Here is a 27,494-nt window from a genome sequence, read left to right as displayed (position 1 = left end):
TTAAAAATTTAAATTTTAAAATTTAAAAATTTAAATTTTAATATTTAAAAATTTAAATTTTAATATTTAAAAATTTAAATTTAAAAATTTAAATACTAACTTTTAAAAATTTAATTATTAAAACTTTAAATTTTAAAATTTAAAAACTTAAATTTTAAAATTTAAAAATTTAAATACTAAATTTAAAAAATTTAATTATTAAAACTTTAAATTTTAAAATATAAAAATTTAAAAATTTAAATACTAAATTTAAAAAATTTAATTATTAAAACTTCAAATTTAAAAATTTAAATACTAAATTTTAAAAATTTAATTATTAAAACTTTAACTTTTAAAATTTAAAAATTTAAATACTAAATTTTAAAAATTTAATTACTAAAACTTTAAATATTAAAATTTAAAAATTTAAATACTAAATTTTAAAAATTTAAATATTAAAACTTTAAATTTTAAAATTTAAAAATTTAAATACTAAATTTTAAAAATTTAATTTCAAAACTTTAAATTTTAAAATTTAAAAATTTAAATACTAAATTTTAATAATTTAAAAATTTAAATACTCAATTTTAAAAATTTAATTATTAAAACTTTAAATTTAAAAATTTAAAAATTTAAATACTAAATTTTAAAAATTTAATTATTAAAACTTTAAATTTTAAAATTTAAAAATTTAAAAATTTAAATACTAAATATTAAAAATTTAATTATTAAAACATTAAATTTAAAAATTTAAATACTAAATTTTAATAATTTAAAAATTTAAATACTCAATTTTAAAAATTTAATTATTAAAACTTTAAATTTTAAAATTTATAAATTTAAATTTTAAAATTTGTATATTTAAATACTAAATTTTAAAAATTTAAATATTAAAACTTTAAATTTTAAAATTTAAAAATTCAAATACTAAATTTTAAAAATTTATTTATTAAAATTTTAAATTTTAATATTTAAAAATTTAAATACTAAATTTTAAAAGTTTAATTATTAAAACTTTAAATTTTAAAATTTAAAAATATAAAAATTTAAATACTAAATTTTAAAAATTTAATTATTAAAACTTTAAATTTTAAAATTTAAATATTTAAATATTAAATTCTAAAAATTTAATTATTAAAACTTTAAATTTTAAAATTTAAAAATTTAAATTTTAAAAATTTAACTATTAAAACTTTAAATTTTAAAATTTAAAAATTTAAAACTAAATTTTAAAAATTAATTTATTAAAATTTTAAATTTTAAAATTTAAAAATTTAAATACTAAATTTTAAAAATTGAATTTTTAAAACTTTAAATTTTAAAATTTAAATATTTAAATACTAAATTTTAAAAATTTAATTATTAAAGCTATAAATTTTAAAATTTATAAATTAAAGTACTAAATTTTAAAAATTTAATTATTAAAAATTTAAATTTTAATATTTAAAAATTTAAATACTAAATTTTAAAAGTTTAATTATTAAAACTTTAAATTTTAAAATTTATATATTTAAATACTAAATTTTAAAAATTTAACTATTAAAGCTATAAATTTTAAAATTTATAAATTTAAATACTAACTTTTAAAAATTTAATTATTAAAACTTTAAATTTTAAAATTGAAAAATTTAAATACTAAATTTTAAAAATTTAATTATTAAAACTTTAAATTTTAAAATTTAAAAATTTAAATACTATATTTTAAAAATTTAATTATTAAAACTTTAAATTTTAAAAATTTAAAAATTTAGATACTCAATTTTAAAAATTTAATTATTAAAACTTCAAATTTAAAAATATAAATACTAACTTTTAAAAATTTAATTATTAAAACTTTAAATTTTAAAATTGAAAAATTTAAATACTTAATTTTAAAAATTTAATTATTAAAACTTTAAAATTGAAACTTTAAAAATTTAAATACTAAATTTTAAAAATTTAATTACTAAAACTTTAAATATTAAAATTTAAAAATTTAAATACTAAATTTTAAAAATTTAAATATTAAAACTTTAAATTTTAAAATTTAAAAATTTAAATACTAACTTTTAAAAATTTAATTTCAAAACTTTAAATTTTAAAATTTAAAAATTTAAATACTAAATTTTAATAATTTAAAAATTTAAATACTCAATTTTAAAAATTTAATTATTAAAACTTTAAATTTAAAAATTTAAAAATTTAAATACTAAATTTTAAAAATTTAATTATTAAAACTTTAAATTTTAAAATTTAAAAATTTAAAAATTTAAATACTAAATATTAAAAATTTAATTATTAAAACATTAAATTTAAAAATTTAAATACTAAATTTTAATAATTTAAAAATTTAAATACTCAATTTTAAAAATTTAATTATTAAAACTTTAAATTTTAAAATTTATAAATTTAAATTTTAAAATTTGTATATTTAAATACTAAATTTTAAAAATTTAAATATTAAAACTTTAAATTTTAAAATTTAAAAATTCAAATACTAAATTTTAAAAATTTATTTATTAAAATTTTAAATTTTAATATTTAAAAATTTAAATACTAAATTTTAAAAGTTTAATTATTAAAACTTTAAATTTTAAAATTTAAAAATATAAAAATTTAAATACTAAATTTTAAAAATTTAATTATTAAAACTTTAAATTTTAAAATTTAAATATTTAAATATTAAATTCTAAAAATTTAATTATTAAAACTTTAAATTTTAAAATTTAAAAATTTAAATTTTAAAAATTTAACTATTAAAACTTTAAATTTTAAAATTTAAAAATTTAAAACTAAATTTTAAAAATTAATTTATTAAAATTTTAAATTTTAAAATTTAAAAATTTAAATACTAAATTTTAAAAATTGAATTTTTAAAACTTTAAATTTTAAAATTTAAATATTTAAATACTAAATTTTAAAAATTTAATTATTAAAGCTATAAATTTTAAAATTTATAAATTAAAATACTAAATTTTAAAAATTTAATTATTAAAAATTTAAATTTTAATATTTAAAAATTTAAATACTAAATTTTAAAAGTTTAATTATTAAAACTTTAAATTTTAAAATTTATATATTTAAATACTAAATTTTAAAAATTTAACTATTAAAGCTATAAATTTTAAAATTTATAAATTTAAATACTAACTTTTAAAAATTTAATTATTAAAACTTTAAATTTTAAAATTGAAAAATTTAAATACTAAATTTTAAAAATTTAATTATTAAAACTTTAAATTTTAAAATTTAAAAATTTAAATACTATATTTTAAAAATTTAATTATTAAAACTTTAAATTTTAAAAATTTAAAAATTTAGATACTCAATTTTAAAAATTTAATTATTAAAACTTCAAATTTAAAAATTTAAAAATATAAATACTAACTTTTAAAAATTTAATTATTAAAACTTTAAATTTTAAAATTGAAAAATTTAAATACTTAATTTTAAAAATTTAATTATTAAAACTTTAAAATTGAAACTTTAAAAATTTAAATACTAAATTTTAAAAATTTAATTACTAAAACTTTAAATATTAAAATTTAAAAATTTAAATACTAAATTTTAAAAATTTAAATATTAAAACTTTAAATTTTAAAATTTAAAAATTTAAATACTAACTTTTAAAAATTTAATTTCAAAACTTTAAATTTTAAAATTTAAAAATTTAAATACTAAATTTTAATAATTTAAAAATTTAAATACTCAATTTTAAAAATTTAATTATTAAAACTTTAAATTTAAAAATTTAAAAATTTAAATACTAAATTTTAAAAATTTAATTATTAAAACTTTAAATTTTAAAATTTAAAAATTTAAAAATTTAAATACTAAATATTAAAAATTTAATTATTAAAACATTAAATTTAAAAATTTAAATACTAAATTTTAATAATTTAAAAATTTAAATACTCAATTTTAAAAATTTAATTATTAAAACTTTAAATTTTAAAATTTATAAATTTAAATTTTAAAATTTGTATATTTAAATACTAAATTTTAAAAATTTAAATATTAAAACTTTAAATTTTAAAATTTAAAAATTTAAAACTAAATTTTAAAAATTAATTTATTAAAATTTTAAATTTTAAAATTTAAAAATTTAAATACTAAATTTTAAAAATTGAATTTTTAAAACTTTAAATTTTAAAATTTAAATAATTAAATACTAAATTTTAAAAATTTAATTATTAAAGCTATAAATTTTAAAATTTATAAATTTAAATACTAAATTTTAAAAATTTAATTATTAAAAATTTAAATTTTAATATTTAAAAATTTAAATACTAAATTTTAAAAGTTTAATTATTAAAACTTTAAATTTTAAAATTTATATATTTAAATACTAAATTTTAAAAATTTAACTATTAAAGCTATAAATTTTAAAATTTATAAATTTAAATACTAACTTTTAAAAATTTAATTATTAAAACTTTAAATTTTAAAATTGAAAAATTTAAATACTAAATTTTAAAAATTTAATTATTAAAACTTTAAATTTTAAAATTTAAAAATTTAAATACTATATTTTAAAAATTTAATTATTAAAACTTTAAATTTTAAAAATTTAAAAATTTAGATACTCAATTTTAAAAATTTAATTATTAAAACTTCAAATTTAAAAATTTAAAAATATAAATACTAACTTTTAAAAATTTAATTATTAAAACTTTAAATTTTAAAATTGAAAAATTTAAATACTAAATTTTAAAAATTTAATTATTAAAACTTTAAATTTTAAAATTTAAAAATATAAATACTAACTTTTAAAAATTTAATTATTAAAACTTTAAATTTTAAAATTGAAAAATTTAAATACTAAATTTTAAAAATTTAATTATTAAAACTTTAAATTTTAAAATTTAAAAATTTAAATTTTAAAATTTAAAAATTTAAATACCAAATTTAAAAAATTTAATTATAAAAACTTTAAATTTTAAAATTTAAAAATATAAAAATTTAAATACTAAATTTTAAAAATTTAATTATTAAAACTTTAAATTTTAAAATTTAAATATTTAAATATTAAATTCTAAAAATTTAATTATTAAAACTTTAAATTTTAAAATTTAAAAATTTAAATTTTAAAAATTTAACTATTAAAACTTTAAATTTTATAATTTAAAAATTTAAAACTAAATTTTAAAAATTAATTTATTAAAATTTTAAATTTTAAAATTTAAAAATTTAAATACTAAATTTTAAAAATTGAATTTTTAAAACTTTAAATTTTAAAATTTATATATTTAAATACTAAATTTTAAAAATTTAACTATTAAAGCTATAAATTTTAAAATTTATAAATTTAAATACTAACTTTTAAAAATTTAATTATTAAAACTTTAAATTTTAAAATTTAAAAATTTAAATACTATATTTTAAAAATTTAATTATTAAAACTTTAAATTTTAAAAATTTAAAAATTTAGATACTCAATTTTAAAAATTTAATTATTAAAACTTCAAATTTAAAAATTTAAAAATATAAATACTAACTTTTAAAAATTTAATTATTAAAACTTTAAATTTTAAAATTGAAAAATTTAAATACTAAATTTTAAAAATTTAATTATTAAAATTTTAAATTTAAAAATTTAAATACTAAATTTTAAAAATTTAATTATTAAAGCTTTAAATTTTAAAATTTATAAATTTAAATACTAAATTTTAAAAATTTAATTATTAAAACTTTAAAATTGAAACTTTAAAAATTTAAATACTATATTTTAAAAATTTTATTATTAAAACTTTAAATTTTAATATTTAAAAATTTATATACTAAATTTTAAAAGTTTAATTATTAAAACTATAAATTTTAAAATTTAAATATTTAAATACTAAATTTTAAAAATTTAATTATTAAAGCTTAAAATTTTAAAATTTATAAATTTAAATACTAACTTTTAAAAATTTAATTATTAAAATTTTAAATTTTAAAATAGAAAAATTTAAATACTAAATTTTAAAAATTTAATTATTAAAATTTTAAATTTAAAAATTTAAATACTAAATTTTAAAAATTTAATTATTAAAGCTTTAAATTTTAAAATTTATAAATTTAAATACTAAATTTTATAAATTTAATTATTAAAACTTTAAAATTGAAACTTTAAAAATTTAAATACTATATTTTAAAAATTTTATTATTAAAACTTTAAATTTTAATATTTAAAAATTTATATACTAAATTTTAAAAGTTTAATTATTAAAACTATAAATTTTAAAATTTAAATATTTAAATACTAAATTTTAAAAATTTAATTATTAAAGCTTAAAATTTTAAAATTTATAAATTTAAATACTAACTTTTAAAAATTTAATTATTAAAATTTTAAATTTTAAAATTGAAAAATTTAAATACTAAATTTTAAAAATTTAATTATTAAAATTTTAAATTTTTAAATTTAAAAATTTAAATACTAAATTTTAGAAATTTAATTATTAAAACTTTAAATTTTAAAATTTAAAAATTCAAATACTAAATTTTAAAAATTTAATTATTAAAACTTTAAATTTTAAAATTTAAAAATTTAAATACTAACTTTTAAAAATTTAATTATTAAAACTTTAAATTTTAAAATTTAAATATTTAAATACTAAATTCTAAAAATTTAATTATTAAAGCTTTAAATTTTAAAATTTATAAATTTAAATACTAAATTCTAAAAATTTAATTATAAAGCCTTAAATTTTAAAATTTATTAATTTAAATACTAAATTTTAAAAATTTAATTATTAAAACTTTAAAATTGAAACTTTAAAAATTTAAATACTATGTTTTAAAAATTTAATTATTAAAACTTTAAATTTTAATATTTAAAAATTTATATACTAAATTTTAAAAGTTTAATTATTAAAACTTTAAATTTTAAAATTTAAATACTAAATTTTAAAAATTTAATTATTAAAGCTTAAAATTTTAAAATTTATAAATTTAAATACTAACTTTTAAAAATTTAGTTATTAAAACTTTAAATTTTAAAATTGAAAAATTTAAATACTAAATTTTAAAAATTTAATTATTAAAACTTTAAATTTAAAAATTTAAATACTAAATTTTAAAAATTTAATTATTAAAACTTTAAATTTTAAAATTTAAAAATTTAAATTTTAAAATTTAAAAATTTAAATTTTAAAATTTAAAACTTTAAATTTTAATATTTAAAAATTTAAATTAAAAAATTTAAATACTAACTTTTAAAAATTTAATTATTAAAACTTTAAATTTTGAAATTTAAAAATTTAAATTTTAAAATTTAAAAATTTAAATTTTAAAATTTAAAAATTTAAATTTTAAAATTTAAAAATTTAAATTTTAATATTTAAAAATTTAAATTTAAAAATTTAAATGCTGACTTTTAAAAATTTAATTATTAAAACATTAAATTTTGAAATTTAAAAATTTAAATACTAAATTCTAAAAATTTAATTATTAAAGCTTTAAATTTTAAAATTTATAAATTTAAATACTAAATTCTATAAATTTAATTATTAAAGCTTTAAATTTTAAAATTTATAAATTTAAATACTAAATTTTAAAAATTTAATTATTAAAATTTTAAAATTGAAACTTTAAAAATTTAAATACTATATTTTAAAAATTTTATTATTAAAACTTTAAATTTTAATATTTAAAAATTTATATACTAAATTTTAAAAGTTTAATTATTAAAACTATGAATTTTTAAATTTAAATATTTAAATACTAAATTTTAAAAATTTAATTATTAAAGCTTAAAATTTTAAAATTTATATATTTAAATACTAACTTTTAAAAATTTAATTATTAAAATTTTAAATTTTAAAATTGAAAAATTTAAATACTAAATTTTAAAAATTTAATTATTAAAATTTTAAATTTTTAAATTTAAAAATTTAAATACTAAATTTTAAAAATTTAATTATTAAAACTTTAAATTTAAAAATTTAAAAATTTAAATACTAAATTTTAAAAATTTAATTATTAAAGCTATAAATTTTAAAAATTTAAAAATTTAAATATTCAATTTTAAAAATTTAATTATTAAAACTTTAAATTTAAAAATTTAAATACTAACTTTTAAAAATTTAATTTCAAAACTTTAAATTTTAAAATATAAAAATTTAAATACTAAATTTTAATAATTTAAAAATTTAAATACTAAATTTTAAAAATTTAATTATTAAAACTTTAAATTTTAAAATTTAAAAATTTAAAAATTTAAATACTAAATTTTAAAAATTTAATTATTAAAACATTAAATTTAAAAATTTAAATACTAAATTTTAAAAATGTAATTTCAAAACTTTAAATTTTAAAATTTAAAAATTTAAATACTAAATTTTAATAATTTAAAAATTTAAATACTCAATTTTAAAAATTTAATTATTAAAACTTTAAATTTAAAAATTTAAAAATTTGAATACTAAACCTTAAATATTTAATTATTAAAACTTTAAATTTTAAAATTTAAAAATTTAAATACTAAATTTTAAAAATTTAATTATTAAAACTTTAAATTATTAAATTTTAAATTTTAAATAATAAATTTTAAAAATTTAATTATTAAAACTTTAAATTTTAAAATTTAAAAATTTAAATTTTAAAATTTGTAAATTTAAATACCAAATTTTAAAAATTTAAATATTAAAACTTTAAATTTTAAAATTTAAAAATTCAAATACTAAATTTTAAAAATTTAATTATTAAAACTTTAAACTTTAAAATTTAAAAATTTAAATACTAAATTTTAAAAATTTAATTATTAAAACTTTAAATTTTAGAATTTAAAAATTTAAATTTTAAAATTTAAAAATTTAGATACTAAATTTTAAAAATTTAATTACTAAACCTTTAAATTTTAAAAGTTAAAAATTTAAATACTAAATTTTAAAATTTAAAACTTTAAATTTTAAAATTTAAATATTTAAATACTAAATTCAAAAAATTTAATTATTAAAGCTTTAAATTTTAAAATTTATAAATTTAAATTCTAAATTTTAAAAATTTAATTATTAAAACTTTAAAATTAAAACTTAAAAAATTTAAATACTATATTTTAAAAATTTATTTATTAAAATTTTAAATTTTAAAATTTAAATATTTAAATACTAAATTTTAAAAATTTAATTATTAAAACTTTAAATTTTAAAATTTAAATATTTAAATAATAAATTTTAAAAATTTAATTATTAAAGCTTAAAATTTTAAAATTTATAAATTTAAATACTAATTTTTAAAAATTTAATTATTAAAACTTCAAATTTTAAAATTTAAAAATTTAAATATTAAATTTTAAAGTTTAATTATTAAAACTTTAAATTTTAAAATTTAAAAATTTAAATACTAAATTTTAAAAATATAATTATTAAAACTTTAAATTTTAAAATTTAAAAATTTAAATAATAAATTTTAAAAATTTAATTATTAAAACTTTAAATTTTAAAATTTAAAAATTTAAATTTAAAAATTTAAATGCTAACTTTTAAAAATTTAATTATTAAAACTTTAAATTTTGAAATTTAAAAATTTAAATTTTAAAATTTAAAAATTTAAATTTTAAAATTTAAAAATTTAAATTTTAATATTTAAAAATTTAAATTTAAAAATTTAAATGCTAACTTTTAAAAATTTAATTATTAAAACTTTAAATTTTGAAATTTAAAAATTTAAATTTTAAAATTGAAAAATTTAAATACTAAATTTTAAAAATTTAATTATTAAAACTTTAAATTTAAAAATTTAAAAATTTAAAAATTTAAATACTAAATATTAAAAATTTAATTATTAAAACATTAAATTTAAAAATTTAAATACTAAATTTTAAAAATTTAATTATTAAAACTTTAAATTTAAAAATTTAAAAATTTAAATACTAAATTTTCAAAATTTAATTATTAAACCTTTAAATTTTAAAAATTTAAAAATTTAAATATTCAATTTTAAAAATTTAATTATTAAAACTTTAAATTTAAAAATTTAAATACAAAATTTTAAAAATTTAATTATTAAAACTTTAAATTTTAAAATTTAAAAATTTAAATTTTAAAATTTAAAAATTTAAATTTTAAAATTTAAAACTTTAAATTTTAATATTTAAAAATTTAAATTTAAAAATTTAAATTCTAACTTTTAAAAATTTAGTTATTAAAACTTTAAATTTAAAAATTTAAATACTAAATTTTAGAAATTTAATTATTAAAACTTTAAATTTTAAAATTTAAAAATTCAAATACTAAATTTTAAAAATTTAATTATTAAAACTTTAAATTTTAAAATTTAAAAATTTAAATACTAACTTTTAAAAATTTAATTATTAAAACTTTAAATTTTAAAATTTAAATATTTAAATACTAAATTCTAAAAATTTAATTATTAAAGCTTTAAATTTTAAAATTTATAAATTTAAATATTAAATTCTAAAAATTTAATTATAAAGCTTTAAATTTTAAAATTTATAAATTTAAATACTAAATTTTAAAAATTTAATTATTAAAACTTTAAAATTGAAACTTTAAAAATTTAAATACTATGTTTTAAAAATTTAATTATTAAAACTTTAAATTTTAATATTTAAAAATTTATATACTAAATTTTAAAAGTTTAATTAATAAAACTTTAAATTTTAAAATTTAAATACTAAATTTTAAAAATTTAATTATTAAAGCTTAAAATTTTAAAATTTATAAATTTAAATACTAACTTTTAAAAATTTAGTTATTAAAACTTTAAATTTTAAAATTGAAAAATTTAAATACTAAATTTTAAAAATTTAATTATTAAAACTTTAAATTTAAAAATTTAAATACTAAATTTTAAAAATTTAATTATTAAAACTTTAAATTTTAAAATTTAAAAATTTAAATTTTAAAATTTAAAAATTTAAATTTTAAAATTTAAAACTTTAAATTTTAATATTTAAAAATTTAAATTTAAAAATTTAAATACTAACTTTTAAAAATTTAATTATTAAAACTTTAAATTTTTGAAATTTAAAAATTTAAATTTTAAAATTTAAAAATTTAAATTTTAAAATTTAAAAATTTAAATTTTAAAATTTAAAAATTTAAATTTTAATATTTAAAAATTTAAATTTAAAAATTTAAATGCTAACTTTTAAAAATTTAATTATTAAAACATTAAATTTTGAAATTTAAAAATTTAAATACTAAATTCTAAAAATTTAATTATTAAAGCTTTAAATTTTAAAATTTATAAATTTAAATACTAAATTCTAAAAATTTAATTATTAAAGCTTTAAATTTTAAAATTTATAAATTTAAATACTATATTTTAAAAATTTTATTATTAAAACTTTAAATTTTAATATTTAAAAATTTATATACTAAATTTTAATAGTTTAATTATTAAATCTTTAAATTTTAAAATTTAAATATTTAAATACTAAATTTTAAAAATTTAATTATTAAAGCTTAAAATTTTAAAATTTATAAATTTAAATACTAACTTTTAAAAATTTAATTATTAAAATTTTAAATTTTAAAATTGAAAAATTTAAATACTAAATTTTAAAAATTTAATTATTAAAATTTTAAATTTTTAAATTTAAAAATTTAAATACTAAATTTTAAAAATTTAATTATTAAAACTTTAAATTTAAAAATTTAAAAATTTAAATACTAAATTTTAAAAATTTAATTATTAAAGCTATAAATTTTAAAAATTTAAAAATTTAAATATTCAATTTTAAAAATTTAATTATTAAAACTTTAAATTTAAAAATTTAAATACTAACTTTTAAAAATTTAATTTCAAAACTTTAAATTTTAAAATATAAAAATTTAAATACTAAATTTTAATAATTTAAAAATTTAAATACTAAATTTTAAAAATTTAATTATTAAAACTTTAAATTTTAAAATTTAAAAATTTAAAAATTTAAATACTAAATTTTAAAAATTTAATTATTAAAACATTAAATTTAAAAATTTAGATACTAAATTTTAAAAATGTAATTTCAAAACTTTAAATTTTAAAATTTAAAAATTTAAATACTAAATTTTAATAATTTAAAAATTTAAATACTCAATTTTAAAAATTTAATTATTAAAACTTTAAATTTAAAAATTTAAAAATTTGAATACTAAACCTTAAATATTTAATTATTAAAACTTTAAATTTTAAAATTTAAAAATTTAAATACTAAATTTTAAAAATTTAATTATTAAAACTTTAAATTATTAAATTTTAAATTTTAAATAATAAATTTTAAAAATTTAATTATTAAAACTTTAAATTTTAAAATTTAAAAATTTAAATTTTAAAATTTGTAAATTTAAATACCAAATTTTAAAAATTTAAATATTAAAACTTTAAATTTTAAAATTTAAAAATTCAAATACTAAATTTTAAAAATTTAATTATTAAAACTTTAAACTTTAAAATTTAAAAATTTAAATACTAAATTTTAAAAATTTAATTATTAAAACTTTAAATTTTAGAATTTAAAAATTTAAATTTTAAAATTTAAAAATTTAGATACTAAATTTTAAAAATTTAATTACTAAACCTTTAAATTTTAAAAGTTAAAAATTTAAATACTAAATTTTAAAATTTAAAACTTTAAATTTTAAAATTTAAATATTTAAATACTAAATTCAAAAAATTTAATTATTAAAGCTTTAAATTTTAAAATTTATAAATTTAAATACTAAATTTTAAAAATTTAATTATTAAAACTTTAAAATTAAAACTTAAAAAATTTAAATACTATATTTTAAAAATTTATTTATTAAAATTTTAAATTTTAAAATTTAAATATTTAAATACTAAATTTTAAAAATTTAATTATTAAAACTTTAAATTTTAAAATTTAAATATTTAAATAATAAATTTTAAAAATTTAATTATTAAAGCTTAAAATTTTAAAATTTATAAATTTAAATACTAATTTTTAAAAATTTAATTATTAAAACTTCAAATTTTAAAATTTAAAAATTTAAATATTAAATTTTAAAGTTTAATTATTAAAACTTTAAATTTTAAAATTTAAAAATTTAAATACTAAATTTTAAAAATATAATTATTAAAACTTTAAATTTTAAAATTTAAAAATTTAAATAATAAATTTTAAAAATTTAATTATTAAAACTTTAAATTTTAAAATTTAAAAATTTAAATTTAAAAATTTAAATGCTAACTTTTAAAAATTTAATTATTAAAACTTTAAATTTTGAAATTTAAAAATTTAAATTTTAAAATTTAAAAATTTAAATTTTAAAATTTAAAAATTTAAATTTTAATATTTAAAAATTTAAATTTAAAAATTTAAATGCTAACTTTTAAAAATTTAATTATTAAAACTTTAAATTTTGAAATTTAAAAATTTAAATTTTAAAATTGAAAAATTTAAATACTAAATTTTAAAAATTTAATTATTAAAACTTTAAATTTAAAAATTTAAAAATTTAAAAATTTAAATACTAAATATTAAAAATTTAATTATTAAAACATTAAATTTAAAAATTTAAATACTAAATTTTAAAAATTTAATTATTAAAACTTTAAATTTAAAAATTTAAAAATTTAAATACTAAATTTTCAAAATTTAATTATTAAACCTTTAAATTTTAAAAATTTAAAAATTTAAATATTCAATTTTAAAAATTTAATTATTAAAACTTTAAATTTAAAAATTTAAATACAAAATTTTAAAAATTTAATTATTAAAACTTTAAATTTTAAAATTTAAAAATTTAAATTTTAAAATTTAAAAATTTAAATTTTAAAATTTAAAACTTTAAATTTTAATATTTAAAAATTTAAATTTAAAAATTTAAATTCTAACTTTTAAAAATTTAGTTATTAAAACTTTAAATTTAAAAATTTAAATACTAAATTTTAGAAATTTAATTATTAAAACTTTAAATTTTAAAATTTAAAAATTCAAATACTAAATTTTAAAAATTTAATTATTAAAACTTTAAATTTTAAAATTTAAAAATTTAAATACTAACTTTTAAAAATTTAATTATTAAAACTTTAAATTTTAAAATTTAAATATTTAAATACTAAATTCTAAAAATTTAATTATTAAAGCTTTAAATTTTAAAATTTATAAATTTAAATATTAAATTCTAAAAATTTAATTATAAAGCTTTAAATTTTAAAATTTATAAATTTAAATACTAAATTTTAAAAATTTAATTATTAAAACTTTAAAATTGAAACTTTAAAAATTTAAATACTATGTTTTAAAAATTTAATTATTAAAACTTTAAATTTTAATATTTAAAAATTTATATACTAAATTTTAAAAGTTTAATTAATAAAACTTTAAATTTTAAAATTTAAATACTAAATTTTAAAAATTTAATTATTAAAGCTTAAAATTTTAAAATTTATAAATTTAAATACTAACTTTTAAAAATTTAGTTATTAAAACTTTAAATTTTAAAATTGAAAAATTTAAATACTAAATTTTAAAAATTTAATTATTAAAACTTTAAATTTAAAAATTTAAATACTAAATTTTAAAAATTTAATTATTAAAACTTTAAATTTTAAAATTTAAAAATTTAAATTTTAAAATTTAAAAATTTAAATTTTAAAATTTAAAACTTTAAATTTTAATATTTAAAAATTTAAATTTAAAAATTTAAATACTAACTTTTAAAAATTTAATTATTAAAACTTTAAATTTTGAAATTTAAAAATTTAAATTTTAAAATTTAAAAATTTAAATTTTAAAATTTAAAAATTTAAATTTTAAAATTTAAAAATTTAAATTTTAATATTTAAAAATTTAAATTTAAAAATTTAAATGCTAACTTTTAAAAATTTAATTATTAAAACATTAAATTTTGAAATTTAAAAATTTAAATACTAAATTCTAAAAATTTAATTATTAAAGCTTTAAATTTTAAAATTTATAAATTTAAATACTAAATTCTAAAAATTTAATTATTAAAGCTTTAAATTTTAAAATTTATAAATTTAAATACTATATTTTAAAAATTTTATTATTAAAACTTTAAATTTTAATATTTAAAAATTTATATACTAAATTTTAATAGTTTAATTATTAAATCTTTAAATTTTAAAATTTAAATATTTAAATACTAAATTTTAAAAATTTAATTATTAAAGCTTAAAATTTTAAAATTTATAAATTTAAATACTAACTTTTAAAAATTTAATTATTAAAATTTTAAATTTTAAAATTGAAAAATTTAAATACTAAATTTTAAAAATTTAATTATTAAAATTTTAAATTTTTAAATTTAAAAATTTAAATACTAAATTTTAAAAATTTAATTATTAAAACTTTAAATTTAAAAATTTAAAAATTTAAATACTAAATTTTTAAAATTTAATTATTAAACCTTTAAATTTTAAAAATTTAAAAATTTAAATATTCAATTTTAAAAATTTAATTATTAAAACTTCAAATTTAAAAATTTAAATACTAAATTTTAAAAATTTAATTATTAAAACTTTAAATTTTAAAATTTAAAAATTTAAATTTTAAAATTTAAAAATTTAAATTTTAAAATTTAAAACTTTAAATTTTAATATTTAAAAATTTAAATTTAAAAATTTAAATACCAACTTTTAAAAATTTAATTATTAAAACTTTAAATTTAAAAATTTAAATACTAAATTTTAGAAATTTAATTATTAAAACTTTAAATTTTAAAATTTAAAAATTCAAATACTAAATTTTAAAAATTTAATTATTAAAACATTAAATTTAAAAATTTAAATACTAAATTTTGAAAATTTAATTATTAAAACTTTAAATTTTAAAATTTAAAAATTTAAATTTTAAAATTTGTAAATTTAAATACTATATTTTAAAAATTTTATTATTAAAACTTTAAATTTTAATATTTAAAAATTTATATACTAAATTTTAAAAGTTTAATTATTAAAACTTTAAATTTTAAAATTTAAATATTTAAATACTAAATTTTAAAAATTTAATTATTAAAGCTTAAAATTTTAAAATTTATAAATTTAAATACAAACTTTTAAAAATTTAATTATTAAAATTTTAAATTTTAAAATTGAAAAATTTAAATACTAAATTTTAAAAATTTAATTATTAAAATTTTAAATTTTTAAATTTAAAAATTTAAATACTAAATTTTAAAAATTTAATTATTAAAACTTTAAATTTAAAAATTTAAATACTAAATTTTAGAAATTTAATTATTAAAACTTTAAATTTTAAAATTTAAAAATTTAAATACTAAATTTTAGAAATTTAATTATTAAAACTTTAAATTTAAAAATTTAAAAATTTAAAAATTTAAATATTCAATTTTAAAAATTTAATTATTAAAACTTTAAATTTAAAAATTTAAATACTAAATTTTAAAAATATAATTATTAAAACTTTAAATTTTAAAATTTAAAAATTTAAATTTTAAAATTTAAAAATTTAAATTTTAAAATTTAAAACTTTAAATTTTAATATTTAAAAATTTAAGTTTAAAAATTTAAATACTAACTTTTAAAAATTTAATTATTAAAACTTTAAATTTAAAAATTTAAATACTAAATTTTAGAAATTTAATTATTAAAACTTTAAATTTTAAAATTTAAAAATTTAAATACTAAATTTTAGAAATTTAATTATTAAAACTTTAAATTTTAAAATTTAAAAATTTAAATTTTAAAATTTGTAAATTTAAATACTAAATTTTAAAAATTTAAATATTAAAACTTTAAATTTTAAAATTTAAAAATTCAAATACTAAATTTTAAAAATTTAATTATTAAAACTTTAAATTTTAAAATTTAAAAATTTAAATACTAACTTTTAAAAATTTAATTATTAAAACTTTAAATTTTAAAATTTAAATATTTAAATACTAAATTCTAAAAATTTAATTATTAAAGCTTTAAATTTTAAAATTTAAAAATTTAAATACTAACTTTTAAAAATTTAATTATTAAAACTTTAAATTTTAAAATTTAAAAATTTAAATACTAACTTTTAAAAATTTAATTATTAAAACTTTAAATTTTGAAATTTAAAAATTTAAATTTTAAAATTTAAAAATTTAAATTTTAAAATTTAAAAATTTAAATTTTAAAATATAAAAATTTAAATTTTAATATTTAAAAATTTAAATTTAAAAATTTAAATGCTAACTTTTAAAAATTTAATTATTAAAACTTTAAATTTTGAAATTTAAAAATTTAAATTTTAAAATTGAAAAATTTAAATACTAAATTTTAAAAATTTAATTATTAAAACTTTAAATTTAAAAATTTAAAAATTTAAAAATTTAAATACTAAATATTAAAAATTTAATTATTAAAACATTAAATTTAAAAATTTAAATACTAAATTTTAAAAATTTAATTATTAAAACTTTAAATTTTAAAATTTAAAAATTTAAATTTTAAAATTTGTAAATTTAAATACTAAATTTTAAAAATTTAAATATTAAAACTTTAAATTTTAAAATTTAAAAATTCAAATACTAAATTTTAATAATTTAATTATAAAACTTTAAATTTTAAAATTTAATAATTAAATACTAAATTTTAAAAATTTAATTATTAAAACTTTAAAATTAAAACTTTAAAAATTTAAATACTATATTTTAAAAATTTTATTATTAAAACTTTAAATTTTAATATTTAAAAATTTATATACTAAATTTTAAAAGTTTAATTATTAAAACTTTAAATTTTAAAATTTAAATATTTAAATACTAAATTTTAAAAATTTAATTATTAAAGCTTAAAATTTTAAAATTTATAAATTTAAATACTAACTTTTAAAAATTTAATTATTAAAATTTTAAATTTTAAAATTGAAAAATTTAAATACTAAATTTTAAAAATTTAATTATTAAAATTTTAAATTTTTAAATTTAAAAATTTAAATACTAAATTTTAAAAATTTAATTATTAAAACTTTAAATTTAAAAATTTAAAAATTTAAATACTAAATTTTCAAAATTTAATTATTAAACCTTTAAATTTTAAAAATTTAAAAATTTAAATATTCAATTTTAAAAATTTAATTATTAAAACTTTAAATTTAAAAATTTAAATACTAAATTTTAAAAATTTAATTATTAAAACTTTAAATTTTAAAATTTAAAAATTTAAATTTTAAAATTTGTAAATTTAAATACTAAATTTTAAAAATTTAAATATTAAAACTTTAAATTTTAAAATTTAAAAATTCAAATACTAAATTTTAAAAATTTAATTATTAAAACATTAAATTTAAAAATTTAAATACTAAATTTTAAAAATTTAATTATTAAAACTTTAAATTTTAAAATTTAAAAATTTAAATTTTAAAATTTGTAAATTTAAATACTATATTTTAAAAATTTTATTATTAAAACTTTAAATTTTAATATTTAAAAATTTATATACTAAATTTTAAAAGTTTAATTATTAAAACTTTAAATTTTAAAATTTAAATATTTAAATACTAAATTTTAAAAATTTAATTATTAAAGCTTAAAATTTTAAAATTTATAAATTTAAATACAAACTTTTAAAAATTTAATTATTAAAATTTTAAATTTTAAAATTGAAAAATTTAAATACTAAATTTTAAAAATTTAATTATTAAAATTTTAAATTTTTAAATTTAAAAATTTAAATACTAAATTTTAAAAATTTAATTATTAAAACTTTAAATTTAAAAATTTAAATACTAAATTTTAGAAATTTAATTATTAAAACTTTAAATTTTAAAATTTAAAAATTTAAATACTAAATTTTAGAAATTTAATTATTAAAACTTTAAATTTAAAAATTTAAAAATTTAAATACTAAATTTTTAAAATTTAATTATTAAAGCTTTAAATTTTAAAAATTTAAAAATTTAAATATTCAATTTTAAAAATTTAATTATTAAAACTTTAATTTTAAAAATTTAAATACTAAATTTTAAAAATATAATTATTAAAACTTTAAATTTTAAAATTTAAAAATTTAAATTTTAAAATTTAAAAATTTAAATTTTAAAATTTAAAAATTTAAATTTTAAAATTTAAAACTTTAAATTTTAATATTTAAAAATTTAAGTTTAAAAATTTAAATACTAACTTTTAAAAATTTAATTATTAAAACTTTAAATTTAAAAATTTAAATACTAAATTTTAGAAATTTAATTATTAAAACTTTAAATTTTAAAATTTAAAAATTTAAATACTAAATTTTAGAAATTTAATTATTAAAACTTTAAATTTTAAAATTTAAAAATTTAAATTTTAAAATTTGTAAATTTAAATACTAAATTTTAAAAATTTAAATATTAAAACTTTAAATTTTAAAATTTAAAAATTCAAATACTAAATTTTAAAAATTTAATTATTAAAACTTTAAATTTTAAAATTTCAAAATTTAAATACTAACTTTTAAAAATTTAATTATTAAAACTTTAAATTTTAAAATTTAAATATTTAAATACTAAATTCTAAAAATTTAATTATTAAAGCTTTAAATTTTAAAATTTAAAAATTTAAATACTAACTTTTAAAAATTTAATTATTAAAACTTTAAATTTTAAAATTTAAAAATTTAAATACTAACTTTTAAAAATTTAATTATTAAAACTTTAAATTTTGAAATTTAAAAATTTAAATTTTAAAATTTAAAAATTTAAATTTTAATATTTAAAAATTTAAATTTTAAAATTTAAAAATTTAAATTTTAATATTTAAAAATTTAAATTTAAAAATTTAAATGCTAACTTTTAAAAATTTAATTATTAAAACTTTAAATTTTGAAATTTAAAAATTTAAATTTTAAAATTGAAAAATTTAAATACTAAATTTTAAAAATTTAATTTTTAAAACTTTAAATTTAAAAATTTAAAAATTTAAAAATTTAAATACTAAATATTAAAAATTTAATTATTAAAACATTAAATTTAAAAATTTAAATACTAAATTTTAAAAATTTAATTATTAAAACTTTAAATTTTAAAATTTAAAAATTTAAATTTTAAAATTTGTAAATTTAAATACTAAATTTTAAAAATTTAAATATTAAAACTTTAAATTTTAAAATTTAAAAATTCAAATACTAAATTTTAAAAATTTAATTATAAAACTTTAAATTTTAAAATTTAATAATTTAAATACTAAATTTTAAAAATTTAATTATTAAAACTTTAAAATTAAAACTTTAAAAATTTAAATACTATATTTTAAAAATTTTATTATTAAAACTTTAAATTTTAATATTTAAAAATTTATATACTAAATTTTAAAAGTTTAATTATTAAAACTTTAAATTTTAAAATTTAAATATTTAAATACTAAATTTTAAAAATTTAATTATTAAAGCTTAAAATTTTAAAATTTATAAATTTAAATACTAACTTTTAAAAATTTAATTATTAAAATTTTAAATTTTAAAATTGAAAAATTTAAATACTAAATTTTAAAAATTTAATTATTAAAATTTTAAATTTTTAAATTTAAAAATTTAAATACTAAATTTTAAAAATTTAATTATTAAAACTTTAAATTTAAAAATTTAAAAATTTAAATACTAAATTTTCAAAATTTAATTATTAAACCTTTAAATTTTAAAAATTTAAAAATTTAAATATTCAATTTTAAAAATTTAATTATTAAAACTTTAAATTTAAAAATTTAAATACTAAATTTTAAAAATTTAATTATTAAAACTTTAAATTTTAAAATTTAAAAATTTAAATTTTAAAATTTGTAAATTTAAATACTAAATTTTAAAAATTTAAATATTAAAACTTTAAATTTTAAAATTTAAAAATTCAAATACTAAATTTTAAAAATTTAATTATTAAAACATTAAATTTAAAAATTTAAATACTAAATTTTAAAAATTTAATTATTAAAACTTTAAATTTTAAAATTTAAAAATTTAAATTTTAAAATTTGTAAATTTAAATACTATATTTTAAAAATTTTATTATTAAAACTTTAAATTTTAATATTTAAAAATTTATATACTAAATTTTAAAAGTTTAATTATTAAAACTTTAAATTTTAAAATTTAAATATTTAAATACTAAATTTTAAAAATTTAATTATTAAAGCTTAAAATTTTAAAATTTATAAATTTAAATACAAACTTTTAAAAATTTAATTATTAAAATTTTAAATTTTAAAATTGAAAAATTTAAATACTAAATTTTAAAAATTTAATTATTAAAATTTTAAATTTTTAAATTTAAAAATTTAAATACTAAATTTTAAAAATTTAATTATTAAAACTTTAAATTTAAAAATTTAAATACTAAATTTTAGAAATTTAATTATTAAAACTTTAAATTTTAAAATTTAAAAATTTAAATACTAAATTTTAGAAATTTAATTATTAAAACTTTAAATTTAAAAATTTAAAAATTTAAATACTAAATTTTTAAAATTTAATTATTAAAGCTTTAAATTTTAAAAATTTAAAAATTTAAATATTCAATTTTAAAAATTTAATTATTAAAACTTTAAATTTAAAAATTTAAATACTAAATTTTAAAAATATAATTATTAAAACTTTAAATTTTAAAATTTAAAAATTTAAATTTTAAAATTTAAAAATTTAAATTTTAAAATTTAAAACTTTAAATTTTAATATTTAAAAATTTAAGTTTAAAAATTTAAATACTAACTTTTAAAAATTTAATTATTAAAACTTTAAATTTAAAAATTTAAATACCAAATTTTAGAAATTTAATTATTAAAACTTTAAATTTTAAAATTTAAAAATTTAAATACTAAATTTTAGAAATTTAATTATTAAAACTTTAAATTTTAAAATTTAAAAATTTAAATTTTAAAATTTGTAAATTTAAATACTAAATTTTAAAAATTTAAATATTAAAACTTTAAATTTTAAAATTTAAAAATTCAAATACTAAATTTTAAAAATTTAATTATTAAAACTTTAAATTTTAAAATTTCAAAATTTAAATACTAACTTTTAAAAATTTAATTATTAAAACTTTAAATTTTAAAATTTAAATATTTAAATACTAAATTCTAAAAATTTAATTATTAAAGCTTTAAATTTTAAAATTTAAAAATTTAAATACTAACTTTTAAAAATTTAATTATTAAAACTTTAAATTTTGAAATTTAAAAATTTAAATTTTAAAATTTAAAAATTTAAATTTTAATATTTAAAAATTTAAATTTTAAAATTTAAAAATTTAAATTTTAATATTTAAAAATTTAAATTTAAAAATTTAAATGCTAACTTTTAAAAATTTAATTATTAAAACTTTAAATTTTAAAAATTTAATTATTAAAACTTTAAATTTAAAAATTTAAAAATTTAAAAATTTAAATACTAAATATTAAAAATTTAATTATTAAAACATTAAATTTAAAAATTTAAATACTAAATTTTAAAAATTTAATTATTAAAACTTTAAATTTTAAAATTTAAAAATTTAAATTTTAAAATTTGTAAATTTAAATACTAAATTTTAAAAATTTAAATATTAAAACTTTAAATTTTAAAATTTAAAAATTCAAATACTAAATTTTAAACATTTAATTATAAAACTTTAAATTTTAAAATTTAATAATTTAAATACTAAATTTTAAAAATTTAATTATTAAAACTTTAAAATTAAAACTTTAAAAATTTAAATACTATATTTTAAAAATTTTATTATTAAAACTTTAAATTTTAATATTTAAAAATTTATATACTAAATTTTAAAAGTTTAATTATTAAAACTTTAAATTTTAAAATTTAAATATTTAAATACTAAATTTTAAAAATTTAATTATTAAAGCTTAAAATTTTAAAATTTATAAATTTAAATACTAACTTTTAAAAATTTAATTATTAAAATTTTAAATTTTAAAATTGAAAAATTTAAATACTAAATTTTAAAAATTTAATTATTAAAATTTTAAATTTTTAAATTTAAAAATTTAAATACTAAATTTTAAAAATTTAATTATTAAAACTTTAAATTTAAAAATTTAAATACTAAATTTTCAAAATTTAATTATTAAACCTTTAAATTTTAAAAATTTAAAAATTTAAATATTCAATTTTAAAAATTTAATTATTAAAACTTTAAATTTAAAAATTTAAATACTAAATTTTAAAAATTTAATTATTAAAACTTTAAATTTTAAAATTTAAAAATTTGTAAATTTAAATACTAAATTTTAAAAATTTAAATATTAAAACTTTAAATTTTAAAATTTAAAAATTCAAATACTAAATTTTAAAAATTTAATTATTAAAACATTAAATTTAAAAATTTAAATACTAAATTTTAAAAATTTAATTATTAAAACTTTAAATTTTAAAATTTAAAAATTTAAATTTTAAAATTTGTAAATTTAAATACTATATTTTATAAATTTTATTATTAAAACTTTAAATTTTAATATTTAAAAATTTATATACTAAATTTTAAAAGTTTAATTATTAAAACTTTAAATTTTAAAATTTAAATATTTAAATACTAAATTTTAAAAATTTAATTATTAAAGCTTAAAATTTTAAAATTTATAAATTTAAATACAAACTTTTAAAAATTTAATTATTAAAATTTTAAATTTTAAAATTGAAAAATTTAAATACTAAATTTTAAAAATTTAATTATTAAAATTTTAAATTTTTAAATTTAAAAATTTAAATACTAAATTTTAAAAATTTAATTATTAAAACTTTAAATTTAAAAATTTAAATACTAAATTTTAGAAATTTAATTATTAAAACTTTAAATTTTAAAATTTAAAAATTTAAATACTAAATTTTAGAAATTTAATTATTAAAACTTTAAATTTAAAAATTTAAAAATTTAAATACTAAATTTTTAAAATTTAATTATTAAAGCTTTAAATTTTAAAAATTTAAAAATTTAAATATTCAATTTTAAAAATTTAATTATTAAAACTTTAAATTTAAAAATTTAAATACTAAATTTTAAAAATATAATTATTAAAACTTTAAATTTTAAAATTTAAAAATTTAAATTTTAAAATTTAAAAATTTAAATTTTAAAATTTAAAACTTTAAATTTTAATATTTAAAAATTTAAGTTTAAAAATTTAAATACTAACTTTTAAAAATTTAATTATTAAAACTTTAAATTTAAAAATTTAAATACTAAATTTTAGAAATTTAATTATTAAAACTTTAAATTTTAAAATTTAAAAATTTAAATACTAAATTTTAGAAATTTAATTATTAAAACTTTAAATTTTAAAATTTAAAAATTTAAATTTTAAAATTTGTAAATTTAAATACTAAATTTTAAAAATTTAAATATTAAAACTTTAAAGTTTAAAATTTAAAAATTCAAATACTAAATTTTAAAAATTTAATTATTAAAACTTTAAATTTTAAAATTTCAAAATTTAAATACTAACTTTTAAAAATTTAATTATTAAAACTTTAAATTTTAAAATTTAAATATTTAAATACTAAATTCTAAAAATTTAATTATTAAAGCTTTAAATTTTAAAATTTAAAAATTTAAATACTAACTTTTAAAAATTTAATTATTAAAACTTTAAATTTTGAAATTTAAAAATTTAAATTTTAAAATTTAAAAATTTAAATTTTAATATTTAAAAATTTAAATTTTAAAATTTAAAAATTTAAATTTTAATATTTAAAAATTTAAATTTAAAAATTTAAATGCTAACTTTTAAAAATTTAATTATTAAAACTTTAAATTTTGAAATTTAAAAATTTAAATTTTAAAATTGAAAAATTTAAATACTAAATTTTAAAAATTTAATTATTAAAACTTTAAATTTAAAAATTTAAAAATTTAAAAATTTAAATACTAAATATTAAAAATTTAATTATTAAAACATTAAATTTAAAAATTTAAATACTAAATTTTAAAAATTTAATTATTAAAACTTTAAATTTTAAAATTTAAAAATTTAAATTTTAAAATTTGTAAATTTAAATACTAAATTTTAAAAATTTAAATATTAAAACTTTAAATTTTAAAATTTAAAAATTCAAATACTAAATTTTAAAAATTTAATTATAAAACTTTAAATTTTAAAATTTAATAATTTAAATACTAAATTTTAAAAATTTAATTATTAAAACTTTAAAATTAAAACTTTAAAAATTTAAATACTATATTTTAAAAATTTTATTATTAAAACTTTAAATTTTAATATTTAAAAATTTATATACTAAATTTTAAAAATTTAATTATTAAAATTTTAAATTTTTAAATTTGAAAATTTAAATAATAACTTTTAAAAATTTAGTTATTAAAACTTTAAATTTAAAAATTTAAATACTAAATTTTAGAAATTTAATTATTAAAACTTTAAATTTTAAAATTTAAAAATTCAAATACTAAATTTTAAAAATTTAATTATTAAAACTTTAAATTTTAAAATTTAAAAATTAAAATACTAACTTTTAAAAATTTAATTATTAAAACTTTAAATTTTAAAATTTAAATATTTAAATACTAAATTCTAAAAATTTAATTATTAAAGCTTTAAATTTTAAAATTTATAAATTTAAATACTAAATTCTAAAAATTTAATTATAAAGCTTTAAATTTTAAAATTTATAAATTTAAATACTAAATTTTAAAAATTTAATTATTAAAACTTTAAAATTGAAACTTTAAAAATTTAAATCCTATGTTTTAAAAATTTAATTATTAAAACTTTAAATTTTAATATTTAAAAACTTATATACTAAATTTTAAAAGTTTAATTATTAAAACTTTAAATTTTAAAATTTAAATACTAAATTTTAAAAATTTAATTATTAAAGCTTAAAATTTTAAAATTTATAAATTTAAATACTAACTTTTAAAAATTTAGTTATTAAAACTTTAAATTTTAAAATTGAAAAATTTAAATACTAAATTTTATAAATTTAATTATCAAAACTTTAAATTTAAAAATTTAAATACTAAATTTTAAAAATTTAATTATTAAAACTTTAAATTTTAAAATTTAAAAATTTAAATTTTAAAATTTAAAAATTTAAATTTTAAAATTTAAAACTTTAAATTTTAATATTTAAAAATTTAAATTTAAAAATTTAAATACTAACTTTTAAAAATTTAATTATTAAAACTTTAAATTTTGAAATTTAAAAATTTAAATTTTAAAATTTAAAAATTTAAATTTTAAAATTTAAAAATTTAAATTTTAAAATTTAAAAATTTAAATTTTAATATTTAAAAATTTAAATTTAAAAATTTAAATGCTAACTTTTAAAAATTTAATTATTAAAACATTAAATTTTGAAATTTAAAAATTTAAATACTAAATTCTAAAAATTTAATTATTAAAGCTTTAAATTTTAAAATTTATAAATTTAAATACTAAATTCTAAAAATTTAATTATTAAAGCTTTAAATTTTAAAATTTATAAATTTAAATACTAAATTTTAAAAATTTAATTATTAAAACTTTAAAATTGAAACTTTAAAAATTTAAATACTATATTTTAAAAATTTTATTATTAAAACTTTAAATTTTAATATTTAAAAATTTATATACTAAATTTTAAAAGTTTAATTATTAAATCTTTAAATTTTAAAATTTAAATATTTAAATACTAAATTTTAAAAATTTAATTATTAAAGCTTAAAATTTTAAAATTTATAAATTTAAATACTAACTTTTAAAAATTTAATTATTAAAATTTTAAATTTTAAAATTGAAAAATTTAAATACTAAATTTTAAAAATTTAATTATTAAAATTTTAAATTTTTAAATTTAAAAATTTAAATACTAAATTTTAAAAATTTAATTATTAAACCTTTAAATTTTAAAAATTTAAAAATTTAAATATTCAATTTTAAAAATTTAATTATTAAAACTTTAAATTTAAAAATTTAAATATTAAATTTTAAAAATTTAATTATTAAAACTTTAAATTTTAAAATTTAAAAATTTAAATTTTAAAATTTAAAAATTTAAATTTTAAAATTTAAAAATTTAAATTTTAAAATTTAAAACTTTAAATTTTAATATTTAAAAATTTAAATTTAAAAATTTAAATACTAACTTTTAAAAATTTAATTATTAAAACTTTAAATTTAAAAATTTAAATACTAAATTTTAGAAATTTAATTATTAAAACTTTAAATTTTAAAATTTAAAAATTCAAATACTAAATTTTAAAAATTTAATTATTAAAACATTAAATTTAAAAATTTAAATACTAAATTTTAAAAATTTAATTATTAAAACTTTAAATTTTAAAATTTAAAAATTTAAATTTTAAAATTTGTAAATTTAAATACTATATTTTAAAAATTTTATTATTAAAACTTTAAATTTTAATATTTAAAAATTTATATACCAAATTTTAAAAGTTTAATTATTAAAACTTTAAATTTTAAAATTTAAATATTTAAATACTAAATTTTAAAAATTTAATTATTAAAGCTTAAAATTTTAAAATTTATAAATTTAAATACTAACTTTTAAAAATTTAATTATTAAAATTTTAAATTTTAAAATTGAAAAATTTAAATACTAAATTTTAAAAATTTAATTATTAAAATTTTAAATTTTTAAATTTAAAAATTTAAATACTAAATTTTAAAAATTTAATTATTAAAACTTTAAATTTAAAAATTTAA

Source organism: Aethina tumida, chromosome 1 (assembly GCF_024364675.1).
Source record: "Aethina tumida isolate Nest 87 chromosome 1, icAetTumi1.1, whole genome shotgun sequence".
Classification (NCBI taxonomy): domain Eukaryota; kingdom Metazoa; phylum Arthropoda; class Insecta; order Coleoptera; family Nitidulidae; genus Aethina; species Aethina tumida.
Note: the sequence above shows the minus strand (reverse complement) of the source record.